This window comes from Urocitellus parryii, chromosome 9, assembly GCF_045843805.1.
Source record: "Urocitellus parryii isolate mUroPar1 chromosome 9, mUroPar1.hap1, whole genome shotgun sequence".
In the NCBI taxonomy this organism is placed as follows: Eukaryota; Metazoa; Chordata; class Mammalia; order Rodentia; family Sciuridae; genus Urocitellus; species Urocitellus parryii.
Window position 1 is genome coordinate 2,113,815 of NC_135539.1, and position 24,238 is coordinate 2,138,052.

At 48.4% G+C, this 24,238-nt stretch overlaps 1 long non-coding RNA gene across 1 annotated transcript; it reads left to right on the plus strand.

The window, feature by feature from the left end:
- The first annotated feature begins 11,738 nt into the window (after positions 1–11,738).
- On the plus strand, positions 11,739–23,888 carry LOC144256871 (uncharacterized). The gene is made up of 4 exons (XR_013344291.1): positions 11,739–11,944; positions 17,072–17,111; positions 23,168–23,271; positions 23,457–23,888. It is a non-coding gene; the product is annotated as an uncharacterized LOC144256871 (long non-coding RNA).
- The last annotated feature ends 350 nt before the right edge of the window (positions 23,889–24,238 follow it).

The following is a 24,238-nucleotide window of genomic DNA, read 5'->3' on the forward strand; positions in this document are numbered from 1 at the left end:
CCCCGCCCCGCGGCCCCGCGCAGTCCGGACGACCCCCGCCCCGGGCCTCCCCGCCCCCGGGCCCGAAGACGGCCCCCGCTTCGCCTGCCGCACTCGCCTACCGCCCCGCCATGGCGCCGCGGCCTCCCTCAGGCCGCCGCTACTGCCCTCCGAGCCCTCCGCGTAACCCGGACTGCGCCGCCGAGCCCACCCCAAAGACTGAGCAACGTCGTCGCCGCCGCCGCCGTCTACGCCTCTGCGGCTGCTGGTCCCCGCCCTCCCCCGCCCACATGCTGACTGGGAAGCACCGCCCCCTCGGCACGGCTCCCCCGAGCGGTTGGGGCGCGCCCGCTGCGAGGGCCCCCATTGGTCCGAGCCGACCGGTTCCGCGTGCCGGCCCCTGAACACAGCGTCGGGATTGGCTCATCAGCCTGTCTCCCTGACGTCATCAATGGGCGGGGGAAAAGGAGGAAATGTCAGGAAGGATGAAGACGGAAAGGAGGGGGAGGAGTTGTCAGTGGTTGCGTCCGAGCCTGCCAAGTGCTGGGGAGGGGGGGGAGGATTCGTAGAAGCGCATGCGCAAGGCTTGCTGCCCCGGAGCGGCGGGGCGCCGAGCGGGAGCCACGTGATCCAGCCCTGCGACCGCACCCGGCGGGGGCTTTTCCGGCGCTGCCAGGCCGCTGAGGACGCCAAGTCCAGTGTAGCACAGCGCCGCTCGCACCGAGGGGCGTGACGGGTGGCGGAGTGCCTGCTCCAGCCCTCGGGCTCCCAGAGGGAGGAGGGAGGTGGAGAAAGGGAGTTCAACGCGCAGCTTGTGCCGAAGGATCCCCATCGTTTTCCACCGTCTCACTTCTTATTCGGGCAAGCCGAGCGTCCAAGAAAAGCCCGAGGGCCGGGCCGGGCGGGCCTTGGCCTGCAGCGCGTCGGGGGCGCCCTCGGGACGCACGGTCCCCGCGGCCGCCGCGGCGGGAGGGAGCGGGCCGCGCCTGCGCTCCGGGAGCCGGCGCCCGCACCTGTCGGGGAAGCACGCCCCCGGGCCACGTGCGGCCGCGGGCCACGCGCGCCTCTGCCGGCCGGAGCCCGGGCGCGGCGCCGGGGCCGCCTCGGGGCTCCCTGGCCAGGGGGCGGCCCGCGCCGGCGGTGACCACCCAGAGATGCAGACCCCCTGGTTCCGCGCTGGCCGCCGGGGCGCCTCCTGCGGGAGTGCGCCCGTACCGAGCCCCGGAACCTCGCCGCCCCCGCGGCCTGCCAGGGCCTGCCCGGCCCTGATTCCACACCGCGCAGTCCGCCTGGTAGCCCGAGCCGCGCGCCCCACTGCCCTGCCCACTCTCCAGAACCTCGGCTCCCTTCTGTCCCGGCCCCTGTCTGGGAGCTCTTACTCCTGGGTCCAGGCTTGGACCCCCGTGAGACCAGCCTAAGGCGGCCTGCTCCCTCCCGGCGTCTGCACGATGTGAAATGATCCGCTGCTGATTGATACTGTATGTCATCTCACCAAAACACAGGTTCCAAAACGCAGGTGTCTGTGCCAGTCTTGTTCCTAGTTGGACCCTAAAAGACAAGGTTTAGAAAAAAGGGGAGGAGGACCGGCCATGGTATGAAGGACAAGCCAAGCAAAAGCTTCAAGAAAGCAAAGACAAGGAAGAGGGATTACCAGGGGAAGGTCAAGTCCTTTAGGCCCAAAGAGTGGGAGGCAGGAGGCAGGCAGGTTGCTTCATTCAACATTAGTCACCAGCCTATTTTTTGTGATCCCTGCGAAAACACGAGTTGTGTTGTGTTTATGATATTAAAAAAACAACAAAAAAAAAACTTTTCAATAACAATTACAATACAAAAAAATTAATCTTCAATTCTTTTGCAGTGGGGAGGTGCCGCGGGATTAAACTCAGGGGCACTCAACCGCAGAGCCACATCTCCAGCCCTATTTGTATTTTATTTAGAGACAGGGTTTCACTGAGTTGCTTAGCGCCTCCCTTCTGCTGAGGCTGCTTTGTACTTGAGATTCTCCTGCCTCAGCCTCCTGAGCCTCTGGGATTACAGGTGTGGGCCACCGCCCCAGGCTAATCTTAGTTATTTTTACAGAATAAGTTTAGCAGGGCTCAGTGGTGCACATCTGTGATTCCACCACTCAGGAAGGTGAGGAAGGAGGATAGCAAGCTGCAGGCCAGCCCAGGAAAATTAGCAAGAACTTGGGTCGAAATTTATGAAATATAGAGGATTAGGGATGTAGCTCAGTGGTGCACCCGTCCTGGGTTCAATCCCCAGTACCACCACCACCAACAACAAAACCAGAACTAATCATACTCCAGATTTGATGTCCTGTGTAAAACCAAGTCACACACAACTTCATCTTTAACAGCCCTGCTTAAGTTTGTATCCTTTTTTTTTATTTTTTTTATATTTATTTTTTAGTTGTAGTTGGACACAATACCTTTATTTGTTTTTATGTGTGCTGAGAATCAAACCCAGGGCCTCGCTGGTACTAGGCGAGCACTCTACCACTGAGCCGAAACGCCAGCCCCCTAAGTTTGTACTTTCTAAGGAATGAAGGCTGCTCTTCTTCACCTAATTCAGGCACTGCGGGAGTGTGCAGAAGCTTCTGACCCTGACCTTTCCTTGTAAAGACATCTATTTTCAGCCCTAGGTCAACCCAAGAACCAGTGAAATTGAATTGCAAGAAACCTGAGAGGGTCTCTAATAAAAATTGAAAAAAACCACCTGTCCACTTGCTTGCCACGCCCCCAAGCTATGCAGGTCTCTATTTTGACCTCTCAGACCATTTAATTCTGGTTTGATGGTCTTAGAGTCCTTAAGCTATTGCACAGGACCTGATTATCAATGGCCCTTGGAATGTTAAAATGACAATGCATGGGCCGGGTTTGTAGCTCAGTGGTAGAACCCTTGTCTGTGCGCCAGGTTTGATTCTCTGCACTGCATATAAATAAAGGTCCATTGACAACTAAAAAAAATATTTTAAAAAAATAACAATGCATGGCCAGCAGTCAACAAAGAGAAGGCAATTTCAATCTACAAGCTCCAAGCAAACGCTGCCTACTCTTCAACTTAAAGATGGAACTTCAGGGCTGGGGATGTGGCTCAAGCGGTAGCGCGCTCGCCTGGCATGCGTGCGGCCCCGGTTCGATCCTCAGCACCACATACCAACAACATGTTGTGTCTGCCGAGAACTAGAAAATAAATATTTAAAAAAAAAAAAAAAGATGGAACTTCATGAGATTCTGAATCAGCTGATTTCTCCAGCCCCTATTGATCTTAGAATGATCCATATTTCAGGCTGGGAGTATAGCTCAGTGGCACAGCGCTTGTCTCGCAAAGTTGAAGCACTGGGTTCCATACCCCAGTACCATTCACACATGCAAAAAGACAATTCACACTTAAAACACCAGATTTTTTATATGATCACAAGAATAACCACAAAAATTTGTTTCATCCCCTTTTTATGTATTTTCTTCTTTCACAATTTGTTCAATTATGAAGGTTGCATCGATACGTTTTTAAAAAGTGAAAACAAACTTTACTCACAGTTCCCACCAACTGCCTCCTTTCACAAGTGAGAAAAATGATCAGTTAAATAACTCATAGGAAGCCACACAGTTTACAGGTGGGACAGCCAGGATGGAAGGCCAGGCAGTGAGTAGAGGCCAGGATGGAAGGCCAGAGGCAAAGAGCAGGAAGGGGCAGCTATGTGCAACGCTCTGGGGGAGAGGAGCAAGCATGAACATGGTCACTGAGAAGTCTCATATTTCCCGGCAAGTCTGATCTTTCAGTGAGCCAGGACAGTGAGGAAAATCGGAGCTAGTCAGCCTGAAGCTGAGCACAGAGGATGTTTTCTTCTAGAACACTCTTGGAGGAGGGGAGTGGCTCCGGGGTAAAGTACTAGCCTAGCAAGCACAAAACCCTGGGTTCCAGCACTGAAAAAAATATTTTTTTTCTTTTTTCATTGATAAGAGACTATGAGAACATAGGACCTTGAGCTACATACACTCTCTACCAGTGAGTTATACCCTCAACCCCTGAGCAGAAAACCTTTGACCCAAAAGTGTCAAAGAATCTCAGATCTTATGTGAGAAATAGATTTTCACAAAGGCATCTAAAAACTGAGCACGTTATGGGATAATATGCACAGAATGGAGTCTACCAGCTGCCTTCTCAATTTCCATTCCACCATTATTCTTTGCTAACAGGACCTGATTTTAAGTGGACAATATGCTCAGCCTAATGACTACATTTCCCAGCATCCCTTGCAGCTAAAAGAGGATGATGAAATAATAAGAGGAAGTCACTGGGTGGAGCTTCCAGGAAAGGTATTGAAAAGGAACTGACTTATCTTGCCCTCTTGCTCTTGCTACTTCCTCCTTCCTGCTCCCTGGAACACAAACAAGATATCCCAGGCTGCAGCAGCCATGTTTGACCATGAAGTAACCTTAAGGAAGGAAACATGGGCTAACGCGGTGGAGTGGGAAATAGGATGTTCTTGGTGAACCAATCTGTGGCCATCCCTGGGCTGCCTACCTCTAGACTTTTTTTTTTCTAATTCTTTTTTTAAGTAGGCAAAAATAAACCTCTATATTACATAAGGAACTGTGGTCAGGTCTCTGTACAAACTCAACACGATCCGTAGTTCTTTCCGGTACATAAAGCTCAGGGTGATTTGCAGATTGCTAAATGAATGTGATGTTTCGTAATTTGGAGGGATTTGAGGTTGTTTGTTTTGCTTTTGCTTTGCCCACTATGCTTACTCAACTTCTAGCCATGATAACAGTGTGTTCCGTCCCTGGCCAGTCCTAGGCGTTGAACTGTGCCTGCAAGTTGCTGCCAGTTCTGAGACAAGATAACAATGGGATCGCTCACTCCGAGGGCTATCTGGGGCTGCATCCCAGGCAATTAAGTGCATTTTCTGAAAGACTTGTAGCCACAGTGTGGGTGACTCCCTGGAGCGTGGATTGGAGTATTCTTCCAAAACCTCACAGTTGCCTTTTTTTCTCTCCAGGGCCCCAACTCCTAACATTTAAATGATTTCTTGATTTTCCCGAAAGCAGTTTGTTCTAAAAGTGGCCCAGTTCCGAAAACAAAATGTGAAGGCTCAATTCCTCTGGTCAACTGGACATCTCAGGAGTATCAGCTTAGCAACAAGACCAGAATGCACACAACAGCCACACTGTCTGACCGGGGCCGGCCTCCTAGAAGAGCAGTAACTCCAGCCCGGACCTTGGATTCAAGTGCAGGCTCCACTCAGGTCTGCGTTTCTCAGCAGCCCCAGGGATGCCCAGGCTGCTGGAGCAGGACAGCACTTCCCAGCCAAGCTAACAACACGAGTCCAAGGGTCCAAGTCTCCGAGGGCTCATTCTTATTGTTCAGGTCTCTGTTCAAATACCCCCAAAGATGTCTAAAAACATCTCCCAGCTCTTGTCACATGCTCTTACTTCACCTTGATTTCTCTCTGCAGCACCTTCACAGGCTGAATGAGACATCTTCACTCTCTTAAGTGTCTTCAAGCCTCTGCTTCACTGTGGCTTTGTGCTCTGGTCACATGTCCCTTAACAGCGCCCCACCAGCAGGAACTTGATACATATCTTCCACTTCTCCCTCAGTGCAAAGTGCTTCCAGAGTTGGATTTGACTTGTTGCTGCTCTCAAGACTTGAGGTGTCTATTTCTGATAAGGAAGGCACTAATCATCTACGAGAAAAAGTAATTTCAAATAATATGGAGAGCAGAACAGTTGCCAGGTTGGGTTCCCCTGACGCAAGACCTGGGACGAGGATGTGAAGGCAAGTAGTTTGTTTGGGAGGTGACCCTGCAGTGGGAACGTCAGCAGGAAGGGACAGGGCCCAACACAGGCTGTGTTGATGAGCAGGTGACAGCTGGGCCTCTGGAGCTCAGTCCCAGTGAGGACCTCGGTGTCACCCCATACAAGGAGCTAGGGAGCTGGGGTCCTGCCCCTTACTGGTCCAGGTTAGGGGTAATGGTGATTTCCCAGCATTTTGGGCCACCTCTTGAGTAGGTAGAGCTCTTGTCATGACCAGAGCAAGGCTGCAGCTGTCAGTTACCGGTGCTAAGGGAGAAGCCATGGAGTCGGGGGCAGAGTGAATCCCGAGGAGTAGGGGCCTGCCACAGGAAGAGTCCATCCAGGACGGAACCTGCTAGGTCTTGCATGTGTCCCTCACATGCTTAGATTGGAGACTTAATCTCCAAATTCATATGTTAGTGTTATTTGAAAGTGATGGTTCTGGGAGATGATTGCATCGTGAAGACTTCGCCGTCACCAAAGGATTAATCCATCCATGAATTCATGGATTCAGGGGTCGTTGAAGGAGGAGCTGTTTATAAAATTGGGCTTGCACTGTCTCACCATGTGATGCCTCAGCCTGCCCTGGCCCGCGGGACTCCTCTCCAGCAGCTGAGCATACTCTGGGGCCTTGTTCTTAGACTGGTCAGGTTCTGGAACTGTAAGCCAAGTAAACCTTCACTTTATTTATTTATCTATTTATTTATCTATCTATTTATTTGGTACCAGGGATGGAATCCGGAGTTTTACAGCTGAGTTGCATCTCAGTCCTTTTTATTTTTCATTCTGAAACAGGGTCTTTCGAAGGTATCTAGAGCCTCACTAAATTCCTAAAGTTGGCCCCAAACTTACAGTCCTCCTGACTCAGCCGCCTGAATCCCTGGGATTACAGGCACATGCCACCATGCCCAGCTAAACTTTTTTTTAAATTATTAATTACTCAGTCTACAGTATACAGTTACACCACCAAAAAAAAAAAAAAAAAAGAAAGAAAGAAAAAATGGACTTAAGACCAAGCTTATCCCTTTTCTAGCAACAGCATGTCTGCTCATCACCCCATCCCCAGGGTCACCTCTGGACGCCATGTTTTGAGGACAAACAGCAGCCCATAAGTTTCAAGCCTGTGTACAACGAGGACAAAGTGCAACCTGCTAAGATCATTTTTTTTGAGATATAACTCAATTTCTCTCCATTTCTCAATTTCAGTTTCTTTCATAATTCGACATTTTGAAGTGTGTAGTTCAGTGATTTTAATAATAATCCATTACATTGTACAACCATCACCATGATCTCATTCCAGAACATTTTGATGACCCTTACAAGAAACCACACACCCAATAGCAGTCATTCCCCAGCCCCCCAACCCCTCTGGCCACCCCGACTCTACTTCCCCTCTGTGGATTTGCCGGTTCTGGATATTTCCCACAGTTGGAAGCATGCGATATGTGGCCTTTTGAGACTGGCTTCTTTTCCTTATTGTAATGGTTTTGCGCTTCCACCACGTAGGAGCACACATCACAACTCAGGAGGCTGAGGCAGGAGGACCACAAGTTGGAGGCTGGACTCAGCAACTTAGCAAGGCCCTGAGCAACTTATGGAGACCCTGTCTCAAAATGAAAAATAGAAAGGGCTGGGGGTGTGGCTCAGTGATTAAGTGAAGTGCCCCTGGGTTCAATCCCAGTACCACCAAAAAAAAAGCACACACTAGCAAGGTAGTGGGGATCAACCCCGGGCCTCCCACATGCCAGACGAGTGCTGTTCCCTTCGGTCACACCCACAGCCCGGCACGTTGTGTTCCTTTGTGACTAACATTGCATCGTGTGTTAGACCATCTTTGTTCATCCATTCATCTGTCAGTGGACTTTTGAGTTCAGTCCGCATTCTGGCTATTATCAGTGAGGATGCTATGAGTATTTCTGAGCAAGTTTTTAACACTTTTTTCTTGTTTGCTAGGGTGCTGGGATGGAGGCCAGGGTCCTGGGTGTGATAATGAATGCTCTATCACTGAGCTATGAGCCTCATGTGCAAGTTTTTGTGCCAACGCGTTTGCGATCCCTTGCATGTCTCACGGGATTTCTTACATCAGTTTTATGCGGCTCCATCCTGGTGGGGGGCGGGCAGCAGCCCTGGCTCAGACACACCGCTACCTTTGACCCTCCATAGGCCGCCCAGGGTTCCCATGTGTCACCAGTTTTTGCCCCAAGTGAAGCAACCAAGCCAAGTCCAGCCCTGGGGTCAGCAAGAGAGAGGGGGTGTGGAGGCTCTGAGAAGCCAGGGGCTCAGGAGACGCCTAGCCACCCAGGTTCACGAGCCACGGTCCTGTGTCCTGGGCCCTCGGAGGTGTGGACAGGACTGGCTGGCTGCAGGGTTTGTAGCGGAAGGTGCTCTCTCCCACTGCCTGACAACTCAGGGTGGAAGAGCCCAGAATTCATGCCGCCAGGTGCATTCATTCGCTGTCACACGTGTGCAGGATGTCCAGGGCACACTCCACATGGCTCTGCCTGCGGTCCACAGCCTTAACACCCACACCCCTCAGCCGCCCCATCACGAAGTTTACACAAGACTGTTTGTGTGCATCATTCCTCTCCCCACCTCAATGGACCAAAAATCCTGGAGCTGATTCTCTTGGCCAGGAATTTGGCGTGAGACCAGAAGTTGGGAACAGTGTCGTATTAATGGCTAAATCATTCTACCTTTCCTTGGAAAACATAAACTAGCCCAATGGCTTTCTCCCCCAATTCCTTTTCTGTCTTCTTTTTTCTTTCTTTGCAGTACTGGGGACTGAACCCCAGGGTGCTCTACCACTGAGCCCCGTCTCCAGCCCCACCCCCTTTTCTAATTTTAAAACAGGGCCTCACTGAGTTTCCGAGACTGGCTTCAAACTTGTAATCCTCCTGCCTCAGCCTCCCCAGTGACTGGGATTTCGACATGCACCCAGCTTCATTTCATATTAAGCCTAATCTATGCACCGTCCTCTGCTCTACCACTAGCATTTCAGCGGTGTTCTTTCCCGTCTTTTATATTTACATAGTTATTGCCTGTGGTGACTGGAACCCGCTGCTATGGGTGTGGACTGTGAGTTGTGCACATCTCTGCCCCATGGACATCCTGAGGTGGCTTGAAGTCAGCCACCATCAGAGGAGTATTGACACCAAGGAAATTGGCAGGTTCTACAAATCTGAGATCAGTCATCAAACATTTACCAGCCCAGCATGGACTAACCTATAAGACGTTGGTTCACCCATTCTTGTTGAGAGCCACAGCGGAGTCGGAATGGCCCCTGGCATTTTGCCAGAAGTAATGGTTGAGAGGCGAGCCATTAAGATGATGCTGGATTGAAACAGGCTATGTATTCAATTGTATATAGACCCCTGCTGTCCCCCTCGGGTGCCTTGGGTGCCCGCTACTTCGGAGTTCTCCTGGGGATTCCTGGGGAGTTCGGTTGGTTGGTGAAGTTCTGGTGGAGGGAGTTCCGGTTGGTGTGTGGTGTGTCAGGAATGGCTGCGTGGGTGTCGTTCAGGGGAGTTCAGAAATAAAGTTTGTTCCTGCTTGAGTGGCTCGTGATTTGTGCCCAGCCAGACTGCAGCACATTCACGTGCCTGCCAACAACTCCACACTCACCCAGGGTGTCCCGGGATCTTTCCCTGGGAAAGAGACAGCTGATAGCTCAGTAAACCCACACACAAACCCAGCAGTCATAGGTAATGAGAGAGGACAGAGGAAAGGATGTGCACCCGCTGATAGATCCTCCCTACCATAGCATGCACATGTCTCCAGATTTAGAAAATTCTTCAGAGGTGTCTCTGCTTCCTGATCATCATACCCTTGGTTGCTTTTCTCCACCACCCCTTCTGCCATGATGTCTTCCACTCAGACACAGAGCAATGGAGTCGGCCATCTATGGACTGAGACTCTGAAACCATGAGCCCCAAATAAGCTTCTCCTCTAAGAAGAAGGCGGTCTTCTTCATGAACACATATCTTTATCATTTCTGAGGATATTATTCCAATTTATGGAAGCAGTCCCTGTGGTTCAAGACCTCTCAAGTTCAGCCCTATTGACATTTGGAGCCAGATAGTTCCTTGCCGTGGGGGCCGCCCTGGCCCTGCATGCTGGGTTTGCTGGATAGTATCCCGGGCTTCTGTCCACTGGAGGCAGTAGCACTGCCTCCCCCACTACCCTCTCCTCCTGTGATGACCAAAAATGACCCTAGGGGGCAAAATCACCTCCGGTGAGGATCACTGCTATAGTCGGACACACATGACTTTATTTTACTTTATTTATTTTTTTGGTCCTGGAGATTGAACTCAAGGGCTCTTAACCACGCCCCCAGCCCTCTTATGCATTTTATTTAGAGACAGAGTCTCACTGAGTTGCTTAGGGCCTCACTAAGTCACTAGGCTGGCTTTGAACTGAGATCCTCCTGCCTCAGCCTCCCCAGACACAGGGATTACAGGCGTGCACCACCGCACCTGCTTTACATGACTTTAAATTGGCAAACACAGTCAGCCCTGCGTACCCACAGTGACACAGTGACCGGTTCATCAAGCAAGAATGAGAAATGTTTGAAAAAAGACAATTACATCTGGACTGAACACGTCGGGGTGTTTTCTTTGGGAAGGGGCGTGTTTTGTTTCTTTGTTTGGCTTTGTGTGTGGTCCTAGGGATTGAATCCAGGGGCATTCTACCTCTGAGCTACATGCTAGCCCTTTCTATTTTTTGTTTTGAGATAGGGCCTCACTCAGTTGCTGAGGCTGGCTTCAAATTCGAATCCTCCTGCCTCAGCCTGCAGTCTCTGGGATTAGGGGTGCGCACCACCACACCCAACCCAATCTTCTTTCCTGATCATTATGCTTTGAACAATCCAGCAAAACAACTATTTACACAGCATTTGCATTGTTCTACAGCATTATATGAAACCTATAGGGAGGAGAAGATGTGTGTGGATCATACACAAACACCATGCCATTTTATAGAAGGCATTTGAGCATTCTAAGATCTTGATTTCCTCCAGGGTTCCTGAAACTCCTCCCCTGCAGATACCGAGGGACAACTGTGTAAGGTTGCAACAGGGAACACAGTCTCTGAATGCAGCGTCTGGACCAGCAGCATCAGCACCATCTGAGAACTTGTTAGAAATGAACAGTCTCAGGCACTTCCCCAGGTAATGGAACCAGAATCTCCAGGGACAGACCAGGAAATCTGAATTTTGTTTTTCTGGTTTTTTGTTTGTTTGTTTTTTAGTTTTTGTTTGTTTGTATACTAGGGATTGAACTCAGGGGTGCTTTATCATTGAACTACATCCCCCGCCCTTTTTATTATTTATTTTGAGACAGGGTCTCGCTAAATTGCTGAGGCTGGCCTCAAACTTATGATCCTCCTGCCTCAGCCTCCCGAGCCACCGGGATTACAGTAGTGCAGCTGCACCACGTCTGGTGCAGTCTGTTTAAACAAGCCCTTCAGAGGATTCTCCTTTGAAAACCACAGTATCAGGGGCCAGGAAGATTTCAGAATTCAAGGGCTGGGGCTCTAGCTCAGTGACAGAGCACTTGCCTAGCAATGCAGAGCCACTGGGTTTGATCCTCAGTAACACATAAAAATAAACAAATAAAATAAAGGCATTCTGTCCATCTACAACCTCAAAATTAAAAAAAAAAAAAAAAAGATTTCAGAATTCAAAATTGCGTCTGGGCCTGCCGCAGTCCTGCAGTGCGCGGCTGAAGTTGCGACACAATGTTTTCCCCACGGGCTAATCCTCAGTGGGTGCCAGTGATTAGGGCAAATTAGCTGTGTTCAGGTGTACTTTTGATTTAAGTAGCACCTGACAGCTCAGGATTACCAAACACTGCTTATTTTTACCCCAGAGAGGCTCCGGGAGGCTGCAGCAGCCGGGCCAGAGAGAAAGTTAAGAATAGAAAGCTCTCGGGTCATCTGACTCCTCTCAACCAGGCCCTGTGATTCAGCAAGGAGTGTAAACCGTGGTTCCTTAAATAAAGAGGGCACTGGTCCTTGGGTCGTCTGAGACTGAGAAACGGAAGAACTACGAGGCGAAGCCAGGGCAGGGCGGACCCCGGGCAGCTGCCCCTGGCTCGGGTTACCACCTGGTGAAATGGGCCACGATGGATTCAGCTCCGGATGCGTTGTTCACCACTTAAAGCCCCCAGGTATGGCAGCCTGGCATTTGAGAGGCCAGGGGAGGAGGGTCACCCTGCCTCCCCCTGGCCTTGTCCTGCAAAGCAAGACATGGACACAGAAAGAGTCCCCGATGATCCTCTAAACACGCCAGAAAAAGGGTGGCCACACGCGGCCAGAGGAAGACAAGCCCTCACCTCCGGAGGGAAGCGTCTCAGGGATTCCTCTGTGAGGTGCTGGGGAGTGCCCCTGGCCGGCCACACCACGGCAGGCGCGCTCTGTCCATGTGCACTTCTGCATGACTGTCCCCCTCCTCCCACCTGAGCAGAAACACACCCAGACCTTTGGGTCTGCCTTTCCCAGGTCTCCGTGTCCCACGGAACTGTCACTCCTCAGTGAGCTGATCTGTTTCCGTCACAGGGGCCCCAGCCGTGGACCTGGCCATGACTGAGAGAAGGTCACCTCCTCCCCGACCTCTTCTGTGGTTCTCCAACGGGGGTGTGTCCTCGCCTCCCTGGGCCTGGGGTTCTTTACTGTGACAGAGCAGGGCACTGGGTCACCCCCATCTCTGAGGACCTCTGGTGTAGAGCGCCAACGCGGTCGCACACCCCGGAAGGTGCTGGGGGGAACCTAAAATGGTATGATCCCTTTGAAAAATAAGTCAAGAGTGACTTTGAAATTTCAAGCTGGGCGCCACGGCTCACACCTGGGGTCCCGGGGCCTCAGTAGGCGGAGGCAAGAGGATGGCAGGTTCAAGGCCGGTCTGGGAGGAACTTAGACTCTGTCTCTACATAAAAAATAAAGAGGCCTGGGGATGTGGTGAGAATCTTTATTAAAGATTTCATCTTTAGTACCCACCCCACCAAATGAGTGGGTACAGAGGTTGGGGTGTGGCTCAGGGGTAGGTAGAGCGCTTGCCTAGTGTGACCTTGGGTTCCATCCCAGAACCACACACACACACACCAAAAAAATATTCAATGTACACCTCTCCTACAGTGCGGTCATTCCACGAGAGGAATCACAAAAGAAAAGGAGAAGCCTATGCCAGAAAATTCACACCAGCCTCATCTGAAATGGCAAAACCTGCAAGCGACCAAATGACCATCGACACAAGAACAAATAAACGGGCTGGATCGTAGAGGCAGTGGGAAGGAATGGAGTATGGGGACCCAATACAACATAAATAATGATGCTGGGTAGAAGAAGCATGAATCCTATGCTTTATGATTTGTGCTCTTCACATGAAGTTATAGAAAATTATAGAAATTATAGAAACTATCTGATCATCACAGAAAGCAGATCGAAGTTTGCTGAGAGACGTGGGGAAGGGCTGGGAGGAAACAGGAGGAGAGATTACAAGGCGATCACATTCTAATCCCCCCTGGGAAAGCAAACAGTTGGGCCGTGTTCCCAGCTCTCCCCAGGGCAGCTCAGGAGGAGAGAGTGAAAGGGGCCCAAGACAGAAGCCTTGGGTTTTTTTGGTAACCTATTCTCAGATGGAATCCCAGGGACTAGGGCGGCTGAGGCAGGAGGATGGAAAGTTCAAGGCCAGCCTGGGCAATTTAGCAAGACCCTGTTACAAAATAAAATAGAAAGGGCTGGGGCTGTAGCTCAGTGGTAGAGCACCTGTCTGGCATGCAAATGGATCAGGTATTGGATCCCCCTTACCACAAGGGGAAAAAAGCCACCTCCACTACTGCCACTGTGTCCCAGGCATCTGAGGAAAGTCAAACCCAACCCACACGCAAGGGACAGGCAACCTATGAGGGAGCCATTCCACAGAGGGTGGATCTTTGGGGTTCTCTTAGGTGCTCCCTGCTGCAAGCCGCAGAGGCCAACACAGGCATGTTCTGCAGACCTGGCCACATGAGGTCACGGTATCTGTGGCCTGGTGGGTCAGAAACACCTCACAAAGACATTCTTTCCTTCTTAAAAAAAAAAAAAAAAGGTCATCATTCCTCCTTCCCCAGTGGTCACAAGAGCTGAAGGTGCCAGCAGAGTTGGCACCCGGTGTCTGAGTGCTCTCCCTTGCCACTAAAACGAGAGCCTGTGAGGAGGACAGGAGAGTCACAGACATGTGATGGGTGGTAGATGGGAGAGGACATGCCCTGGACCCTCCAAATGCTCCAGGTTGTTTTCTGGAGACATCTGTGTTGCACTACTCAGGATACGTTCTGCTGCTGTAAGGAAACAAACAAGAGAGGATAACAGGATTTAATTGGCTAAATGCTGCAGAAGTTTATGTCTTTCTCAGGCAAAGCCTCCTCTGGGTCCAGGCGACTCTCCAGGTTATCCGCCTCCTCCTTGTGATAACATGGAGTGACTCAAGGATCCAGGCAGCTTCCGGCTTGTGACCCCACCCTTCCCACACCCAGCTTCCTGCACAGTGGGGAGGACAGAGCCTTGAGAGTCTTGCAGGGCTTCTGGCTGGTGGGAAAGGAAATGACACGTCAGTTCTGATCTTCTTCCATTGGCCAGAATGAGTCATCTAGCCCTGCCTACCTGGGGCCAACTGGGTCAGGGATTTCCAGATACCCTCAATGGAATGGAGGAGGTGATGTTGGAGAGAGTGTCAATATCAGTGGCATCTGGCAAGGAGATTCAGGACAGACCCCAACAGCCGGACCAGTAACAGTACACTAGGTACACATCCCATCGGCATGTTCAAGCTAGGGCGCAGCCAACCACGAGGAAATCAGCAACAGAAAGTGCCTCTTCCACAAGTCCCCCTGTGGCTGCATTCACGCCGCGTCCCATTGGAACCTCACAGATGTCCAATGAGGTCCATATTCTCTTTCCCCTTTCACACAGGACAATGTGGGGTATGAAGAGAGGCCTAAGATCTGTTTCTACCCACAGACCACAAATGTGGCTTGGGGAGGTCACACCAACAGTCAGTTCTCCAATTCTCTGGACAACAACTGGGTCTCCTAATTCAATTCAATCCTGACCTTGCCCACCCGATTAACAACGGACCCTAGGCTGAGGGCCCAGTCCCACAGACTTCTTCTCCTCCTCCTCCTTCTTCTTCTTCTTCTTTTTAAAAATAGAACCCAGGGGCACTTTACCACTGAGCTACATTCCCAGCCCATTTTTACTTTGAGTCAGGGTCTCACTGAGTTGCTTAGGGCCTTGCTAAATTGCCCAGGCTGGTCTTGAACTTTTGATCCTCCTGCCTCAGCCTCCTGAGCCACTGGGTTTACAGGTATGTACTACCATACCCAGTGGACTCCTGTCCCAGAGGCTGGGATTCTGCCCATCAGCAGGAGCAGGGGGCTTTTAAAGAGGTGACTCAAAGGCTACATTCCAAGTGTTCTCTGTTGGAGGGTAATTCCCTTGTTAATTTGGGAGATAGTCATTTCTGAGATCTTCTGGTACCATCCCCAAAGTCTGGATTACTTCCTTCCCATGGTAAGTGCACTTTCTGTCTAGGATGGGGAAGAAAGGAGGTCCCATTTCCCCTGAGATTGGGGAGGGGGAGAGATTAGGGAGGAGCAGGGAGACAGGAAGAGAAAGATACATGGCCATTTAAAAAATAATTTGTGGCCGGGTGCATGCCTGTAATCCCAGCAGCTCAGGAAGGACAATCTCGAGTTCAAAGCCAGCCTCAGCAATTTAGCAAGGCGCTAAGCAGCTCAGTGAGACTGTCTCTAATAAGATACAAAATAGGGCTGGGGATAAGGCTCAGCGGTTGAGTGCCCCTGAGTTCAATCCCTGGTACCTCCCAAAATAATAATAATAACAATAATAATAATTTGCAGTGGCAGAGCAGCAAAGGCTATATTCAAAGCATAAAGTGGACAATTGTTACATCCCCAGCCCTTTTTAAATGTTTTATTTCAAGACAGAGTCTCACTAAATTGCTTAGGGCCCTGCTTAGTTGCTGAGGCTGGCTTTGAACTTGCAATCCTCCTGCTTTAGCCTCCTGAGCCATTGAGATTACAGGCATGTGTCACCACGCATGGTCTATTTTAAAAATTAAAACCAGGGCTGGGGATGTGGCTCAAGCGGTAGCGCGCTCGCCTGGCATGCGTGCGGCCCGGGTTCGATCCTGTTGTGTCTGCCGAAAACTAAAAAATAAATATTAAAGATTCTCTCTCTCTCTCTCTCTCTCTCTCTCTCTCTCTCTCTCTCTCTCTCTCTCTCTTAAATAAATAAATAAATCTTCTCTGTTTAAAAAAAATAAAACCAGTTTGGGGGCTGGGGTTGTGGTTCAGTAGTAGAGCGCTCTCCTAGCACATGCAAGGCCCTGGGTTGGATCTTCAGCACCACATAAAAATAAATAAATAAAAATAAGGGTGTAAAAAATTAAAACCAGTTTTGTCCTATTGAAGAATCAAACCATATTATTTGTAGGAAAATATAAAAATACAGATTAGTGGGAAGAAATAATCAAATTATTGTCCCTCCAAAGAAAACCAAATATCACATATATATTATATATATTATTATATATAATAATATATTATTTATCTATTATATAATATATATTATAATATTATAGTATAATATAATATATATTACATAAATATATATCAGATATATCCTCCTATTATTTTTTCTATGCACATATGTATTCTCCTACACACACTGTTATTGTTTTCGTTTTGTTTTTGGTGCTAGGGACTGAGCCCAGGGCCTCATCGTGCTAAGCCTATGCTCCACGACTAAGCTATATACACACCCTTCTTAATCATCTTCCTCCTCTCTTCTTCTTGCCACTTAATAAGTGGTGACCATCATTCTGTGTCTTTACATCTTTTCAAATTGTCGTGTGGAATTAGATTATGGCGCTTTTGCATCATCAATAATCAATATAAAAACTAATTTCCTATTTGAGGGCACTTCAGTCATTTTTAATTTTTGGTTTCTACAAATAATAATGTAAAGATGATTTTGGCCCAATCTTTGAATAGATATTCACTTTCTTTTTTTTTAATATTTTTTTTTTAGTTTTCGGCAGACACAACATCTTTGTTGGTATGTGGTGCTGAGGATCGAACCCGGGACGCTCGCATGCCAGGCGAGCGCTCTACCACTTGAGCCACATCCCCAGCCCGATATTCACTTTCTTTATAGAAATTGCTAAATGAGGAATTGATGGATTCCAGTGGCACTTTTTTTTTTTTAATAACTTTGTTTTATTTATTTATTTTTAGGTGGTGCTGAAGATTGAACCCAGGGCCTCACAAGCACTAGGTGAGTGTTCTACCATTGAGCCACAAACCCAGCCCCTCTGGTGTCACTTTTTAAGGCTTTGGATGTGAATTGCCAAATTTCCCCCTTCATTCCCACCCTGACCCCAGACAGCCTCTACAATGAATGTTTCCCCACATCTTCAGCAACCCTGGATATTAAAAAAAAAAATTGATTTGCAGTGGCAGAGCAGCAAGGATTATATTCAAAGCATAAAGTGGACCAGGATTACAAACATATAAAACTATTGTCTGAAAAAAGTCTTTATTTAAAGTACAAATGCAGGGGCTGGGGATGTGGCTCAAGCGGTAGCGCGCTCGCCTGGCATGCGTGCGGCCTGGGTCCGATCCTCCAGCACCACATACCAACAAAGATGTTATGTCCGCCAATAACTAATAAATAAAGAAATATTAAAAAAAAATAGAAACAAAGATGTTACGTCCGCAGAGAACTAAAAAAATAAATAAATAAAGTACAAATGCAAATCAAATAACTTAAAATTAACTTTCCTTTGAATAACTATGCAGCAAAAATTAATACTAAAATCATAACCAGCCAGCCAGAGTAAAGAGGTAATCGATGTAACTGTTAAAATTAGGAGAACGTCCAGTAGAGAAAACTGAGAGACACTGCCGGAGCCAGGTGATCAGGGTTCACAACAACACTGAGAAGTCACAGTAGACACCTGGTAGACACCCCAAAAACACAGGGAGGAGAACAGCACTTCACCCTGTGGTTTCCCTCTCAAAAGCCCGTAACCGCAGACCATGGTGGGGCACGCTGGTAATATCAGGGCCTCCAGAGGCTAGAAACTGAGATACGAGGATCACAAGTTCAAGGTCAGCCTGGACAGTTTGCAAGACCCTGTCTCAAAATAAAACTTCAAAAAAGGTCTGGGGGTGTGACTCAGTGCTGAAGTGCTCACCTGGCACCTGTGAGGCCCTGGGTTCCTCCCCAGCAACTCCTCCCTTTGACCCCCAAAGAAAAACAACTATGAGTCCAGTCTCACTGTAACAGGGACTCCTGGATGCTTTGACTATATCCCTTGTCACTTTGAAACTTAAATGTTTTTTTTTTTTTTCTTTTCCCTGATCTTCTCCTTCATGATCTCTCCTCCCTAAATTCTTTGTCTCTGAACCACCCCTTAAAAAAAAAAAAAAATAAACCCTGTTTCTGCTGACGGGCAGAATCACAGCCTTTGGGACAGGTCCCCTGTGTTTCTCCTTGGCTAGCAAAGCAATAAGCCATATTTTTCCTTTTTCTCAAAACCGTGTCCCTGTTATTGGATTGGCATGGGGGGACAAGGACCAAGCTTTCCGCAACTCTCCCTGTGTCCCCCCAAAGAAAAACAAATATAAGTCTGGTCTGACCCTGAGAAAAAGATCTGAGAAATTCTAACTGCAGGACATTCTACAAATGCCCAAGAACAATATCAATCAAAAGTCAAAAGAAGGGGCTGGGTTGGGCCTCAGTGGTAGTGCGCTGGCCTAGCATTCCTGAGGCACTGGGTTCGATTCTCAGCACCACAGACAAATAAATAAAATAAAGGTCCATCAACACTAAAAAATAAAAATAAAAAAGTAGAAAGGAAAGTCACAATGGCCAAAAAGTGGCCACGCGTCCATTTTGGTGAATGGGTAGATCAAATATGGCCTACACACGTAACGGAGTATCATCGGCCACAGAAAGGAGCGGAGCCCTGATCCCTGCTGAGAGATGGAGGAGCCTCAAAAACGTTCCAGTAACTGACAGAAGCCAGACACAAAGGCCACAAATTACATGCTTCTATTTATAAGAAATATCCAGAATTGGCAGATCCATGCTCGGGAGCAGATTGTGGTTGCAGGGGCCGTGAGTTGGGGGCCTGCTAATGGGAGTTGAATAAAATTGATAGAACGGCACTGGTTCAGGCTGAGCCCCTCACCAGGCCCCGCAGATCAGACCAAGTGGAATTCCCATACTGAAGTTCCACCCTACCACACCAAAAGTGGGTTGCTCATCTGATCCGCCCAGTAATCTGGAGGGAGAGAGATTAGCTAAATCTCCAAACAAGCGAGTTGTGGCTGGCATGATAAAACCACTTTCTTCTTACAGGGGTGATGAGAAGGTTCTGGATTAGATAGTAGTGATGGCTGTACAATTTGGTGATGACACTAAAAACCACTGAACCGTACAGTTTAAAAGGGCGGATATTCACCAGGTGATCCCAGAGGCTGGAAGGCAATTTACAGAGGCCCTAAGCAATTTAGCAAGACGCTGTCTCAAAAAGAACTGAGGATGTGGCTCAGTGGTTAAGCACCCCTGGGTTCAATCCGACAACCAAAAAAAAGTGTGTGGTGGGGGGCGTTGATACTTTAGCATGTGAATTCTATGTCTCTTAAAACAAAATGGGTGCTGAGAGCTTAGCAGGCGTAAAGCAGGTTCAATCTCCAGCACCCCCAAACAAAACAACACAAATAAAGTCCGAGACCGTCACAGCCAAGAGAAGGCTAAGGAGATCCGACCTCTGAATATGATGGGGATTCCCTGTGTGGGCTGCGGCCTAGGGAAAGCACATTAGGTCAAAACTCAGGAAATGCTGGGCATGATGGTGCAGGCCTGTGATCCCAGCAACTCCGGAAGCTGAGACAGGAGGATCACAGGTTGGAGGCCAGCCTGGGCCATATAGGGAGACCCTGTCTCAAAATAAAAACCAGAAATTGCTGGAGATTTTGCACCCTGAGTTTGATCCCCAGTGCCAGAAGCAAGTAAGTAAGAATGAGTAAATAAAATAACAATAAAGAACACAGGAGTTCTTGCCTCGGGCGGTAAGGACACTGGCTATTCTGATTTTCTCACTAGGAAGACTGCCCAGGAGGAAACCCAGCCCGGCTGTGGCATGTTGGGAAGTCACTGGCTGGGCTGAAGATAAACACAGCAATTCTATTCTCAGCAGGTGGCTCTAACCACCAACCAGCCTCCTTCCCCTTCAGTTAGTCGGGATCATGTTTGGACCTGATTCATGTTTGACTGCTGATTCTAGGAGACCTCTGGTTTTGATAAGCCCTGGCAGATTTTGGTGGATTGGCTTAAAAGGAAGTGTCTGACTCTGTTTTAACAGGTGACTAGCCTCCACCTTAATGCCAGTGCCTATGACTAAGGGGATCAGATGATGCAAGGCTAAGCAGGAGCATCAGGCTGCCAAGCAACATGGGACTTCAGGTGACATGGAGGACACTGGTTTGCAAGCATGCAGCAGTACAGAACCTGAGCGTGTACTCTGGCACAAACACTTGGAACATGGACATGTCAGGGAGAATTTGGCCTAGCATGCAAGAGGCCGAGCCCATGCCAAAAAAAAAAAAAAAAAAAAAAAGCCTGGCTCAGGGGTGTTTGCCTGCCATCCCAGCTACTCAGGAGGCTAAGGCAGGAGGATTGTAGGTTCAAGGCCAGCTTAGACAGTTGTCTTAATTTTGTTTTGTTTTGTTTGGGGCACTGGGGATTGAACTCAAGAGCACTCGACCACTGAGCCACATCCCCAGCCCTATTTTTGCATTTTGTTTAGAGACAGGGTCTCACTGAGTTGCTTAGGGCATCACTAAGTTGCTGAGGCTGGCTTTGAACTTGTGATCCTCCTGCCTTTAGCCTCCTAAGCTGCTGGGATTACAGGTGTGCACAACTGCATCCAGCTTCAATTTTTTTTAAAAAAAGGGCTATGGATGTAACTCAGTGATAGAGCACCCCTGGACTGAATCCCCAGTAACCCCCACCCAAAAAAAAAAAGAAAAGAAAGAAAAAAGACAAAGAAGTTGATCACCCCAAACTTAAGACTTAGTGTCCTAAAAACTGTGTCAGGAGAAATTGTCGTTAAAGAGGTGAAGGCCCCAAGGGGGAAACAGGGTGCAAACTGAGAATTCTGAGAAATGATTTAAATTTGCTAAGATTATTTTTTTTATTAGTACTGAAGATTAAACTCAGGGGCACATAACCACTGAGCCACATGCCCAGCCCCCCTTTTTTATGTGTGTGTATTTTTTTGCATTTTTTAAAAATATTTTTTTTAGTTGAAAATGGACCATTATTTTATTTATTGATATGTGGTGCTGAGACTAGAAGCCAGTCCCTCACACGTGCTAGGCAGGCGCTATGCCACTGAGCCACAGCCCCAGCCCTTTTCTATTTCCTTTTTTTTTTTTAAAGAGAGAATGAGAGAGAGAATTTTTTTTTAATATTTATTTTTTAGTTCTCGGCGGACACAACATCTTTGTTGGTATGTGGTGCTGAGGATCGAACCCGGGCCGCACGCATGCCAGGCGAGCACCATACCGCTTGAGCCACATCCCCAGCCCCTTCTTTTTTCTTTTTTGTATTTTACTAAGAGCTGGGGTCTTGCTACTTGCTTAGGGCCTTGCTAAATTGCTAAGACTGGCTTTGAACTTGCAATCCTCCTGACTCAGCCTCCCAAACTGCTTGGATTACAGGCATGGGCCACTGCACCAGGCTACTTTTTTTTTTTAATTTTTAAAAAGATATTTTTTTTAGATGTATTTATTTATTGGGTACTTGACATGAAACTCAAGGCCTCACACGTGCTCAGCACACAGGGTGTGGCTCAGTGGTGGTGGAGGACTTGCCTAGCATGGGCTTAGGCCCAACCTTCCCTCCCCCAGAACTGCAAAAATAAAAATGAATAAAAATAAAATAACAATGGGTGCTATTTTTTACATATGTTGCAATGCCATGTTTGTTCCTTTCCCCCAAAGAGCCCTGTGACACTCCCCCTCCTCCGCCTAAAACTGTGCATTGAGGCTGGGGCTGAAGGCTGGACCCAGACCAATTAAAAAAAAAAAAAAAAAAACAGGAGCCAAACTCTGGGCTTTTGCAAGTTCCCAGGCAGGCTTTTGAAATTCATGGCAGAAATAATGACTTTGGAAGCCAAGATTTTTTTGATTTGCAAGATTTGCAAAAGAGAGACTGTGTGTGTGTGTGTGTGTGTGTGAGAGAGAGAGAGAGAGAGAGAGAGAGAGAGAGAGAGAGAGAGAGAGAGAGAGATCCTCTCTGAACTCGGTTTTGAGAACTAGAATCCTGGGTTGGAAGCCCAGCTCTGAAGGAGTCTTGCAGGAGAGTTGAAGCCACAACAGAGGAACGGGGGAAAGTCCCATTACCCCGTCCTCCAGACTGAATTCTTTTTCAAAATGAAAGAGAAGGATCCCCGCGGAGGACTTTTTAAATTCCAGGGCTGGGGAGGGGGTGAAGGGGGATGGGGCGCTGAGCGCTGGCCACTGTGGGTCATCGTGCGGGTCCTTCTCTTCTGCGACAAGTGTCACTGTTCTCTTTCCCGTGGAAGCGGGCTGCTGCGGGGAGGGAGGAAGGGACCCAGGTACCTGGCACCTCGCGTCTCCCCCTCCCGTCTCTGTCGCGGTCTTCCCTCCTCCCGCACTTGCGATGGGTCCCGCACCTGCGCTGGGCTTCAGTCTAGGTGTCTAGGCAGCACGAGGACTTCCAAGCTTTTACTTTCCTTTTTTTTTTTTTTTTTCTCATTCTTGGATACTGGGGATTGAACCCAGGGTCACTTTAGCCCTGAGCTTAAAATATTCTTAAAGTTTTTTTTTTTTAATAAATTTATTTAAATTTAATTTTTTTTGTACTGGGGATTAAACCCAGGGGCACTTAATCACTGAGCCCATCCCCAACCCTCCTTTATATTTCCTTTAGAGACAGGGTCTCACTGAGTTGTTTACTAAGTTGCTGAGGCTGGCTTTGAACTCACAAGCCTCCTCCTGCCTCAGCCTCCAGAGTCACTGGGATTACAGACAGGCCTCAATCCATCCAGTTCCAAGGGTTTTCAATAGGTAGTGACCTGAACTAATTCCCCACCCGCACTCCAGGGCCTTGCACATGCTAGGCAAGTGCTCTACCTCTGAGCTACACTCCCAGCCCTGAACTCATTTAAAAAGTGACTTCTTGCTCAGCCAGCAAGGTTAGAGTGGGCTGCTTAGGAAAAAATAGTTTAGTCTGGGGGAAGGGGGGGGATCTACAGCTTTCTAAGTACTTCATCAGCATTCTTATTTCCTTCTCAGAGCAATCCCAGGAAATGGGGATTGTTATTCTCATTTTGAATACAGGGAGACTGAGATCACCGAGGTTAGGAGATGTATCCAAGCCACACAGCAATTACATGCAGGTAATTATTGGTGATTGCAGATAAAATGTAATGAAATATGACATGGAATGTACTTGTACTAAAAAAATTACTCATTGTGTCTGAAATTCAAATGATACTGGGTGATTTGATGTGGAGTTTTGTTTTTTGGTTTTTTTTTTTAAAGAGAGAGAGAGAGAGATAATTTTTTAATATTTATCTTTTAGTTTTTCGGCAGACGCAACATCTTTGTTTGTATGTGGTGCTGAGGATGGAACCCAGGCTGCAAGCATGCCAGGCGAGCGTGCTACTACTTGAGCCACATCCCCAGCCCTGATGTGGATTTCTGGATTGTTTTTGTTTACAGCGCTAGGGATCAAACTCAGGGCCTCGAGCATGCTTAGCATGTACTCTACCAATGAGCTACACCCTGGCCCTGGTGACCTGTATTTTCACTAGCTAAATCTGCAATCATGACTGGCCAAGCCAGGATTCAAGTCTAGGGTCTTGCTCCAAAGTCCTAGTCTTGCTGGGTGTGGTGGCTCACTCCTGCAGTCCCAGCCACTTGGGAGGCTGAAACAGAAGAATCAAAAGTTCAAGGCCAGCCTCAGCAACTTAGCAAAGACCTAAGCAACTTAGTGAGACTCCATCTCAAAATTTAAAAAAAAAAAAAAAAAGAAGAAGAAGAAGAAGAAGAAGAAGAAGAAGAAGAAGAAGAAGAAGAAGAAGAAGAAGAAGAAGAAGAAGGAGAAGAAGAAGAAGAAGGGCTGGGGATGTGGCTCAGTGGTGAAGCACTCTGGGTTCCATCTCCACTAAGAACAAAAATCCCAATTCTTCCCCTAGGAAACTGCTGCTCCGACTCAGGGAGGGTTTCCTCTGGTACATCTTCAGGGCTCACCGGAGCCCTGTAGGCAGAAAGCAAGGCCCCAGCCAGTGCACGTCAACAAGATGAGCCATGTCGGAGAACTTGGTCAAGAAGCTAGTGGACTGAGTAGCATGGGGGGGGGGA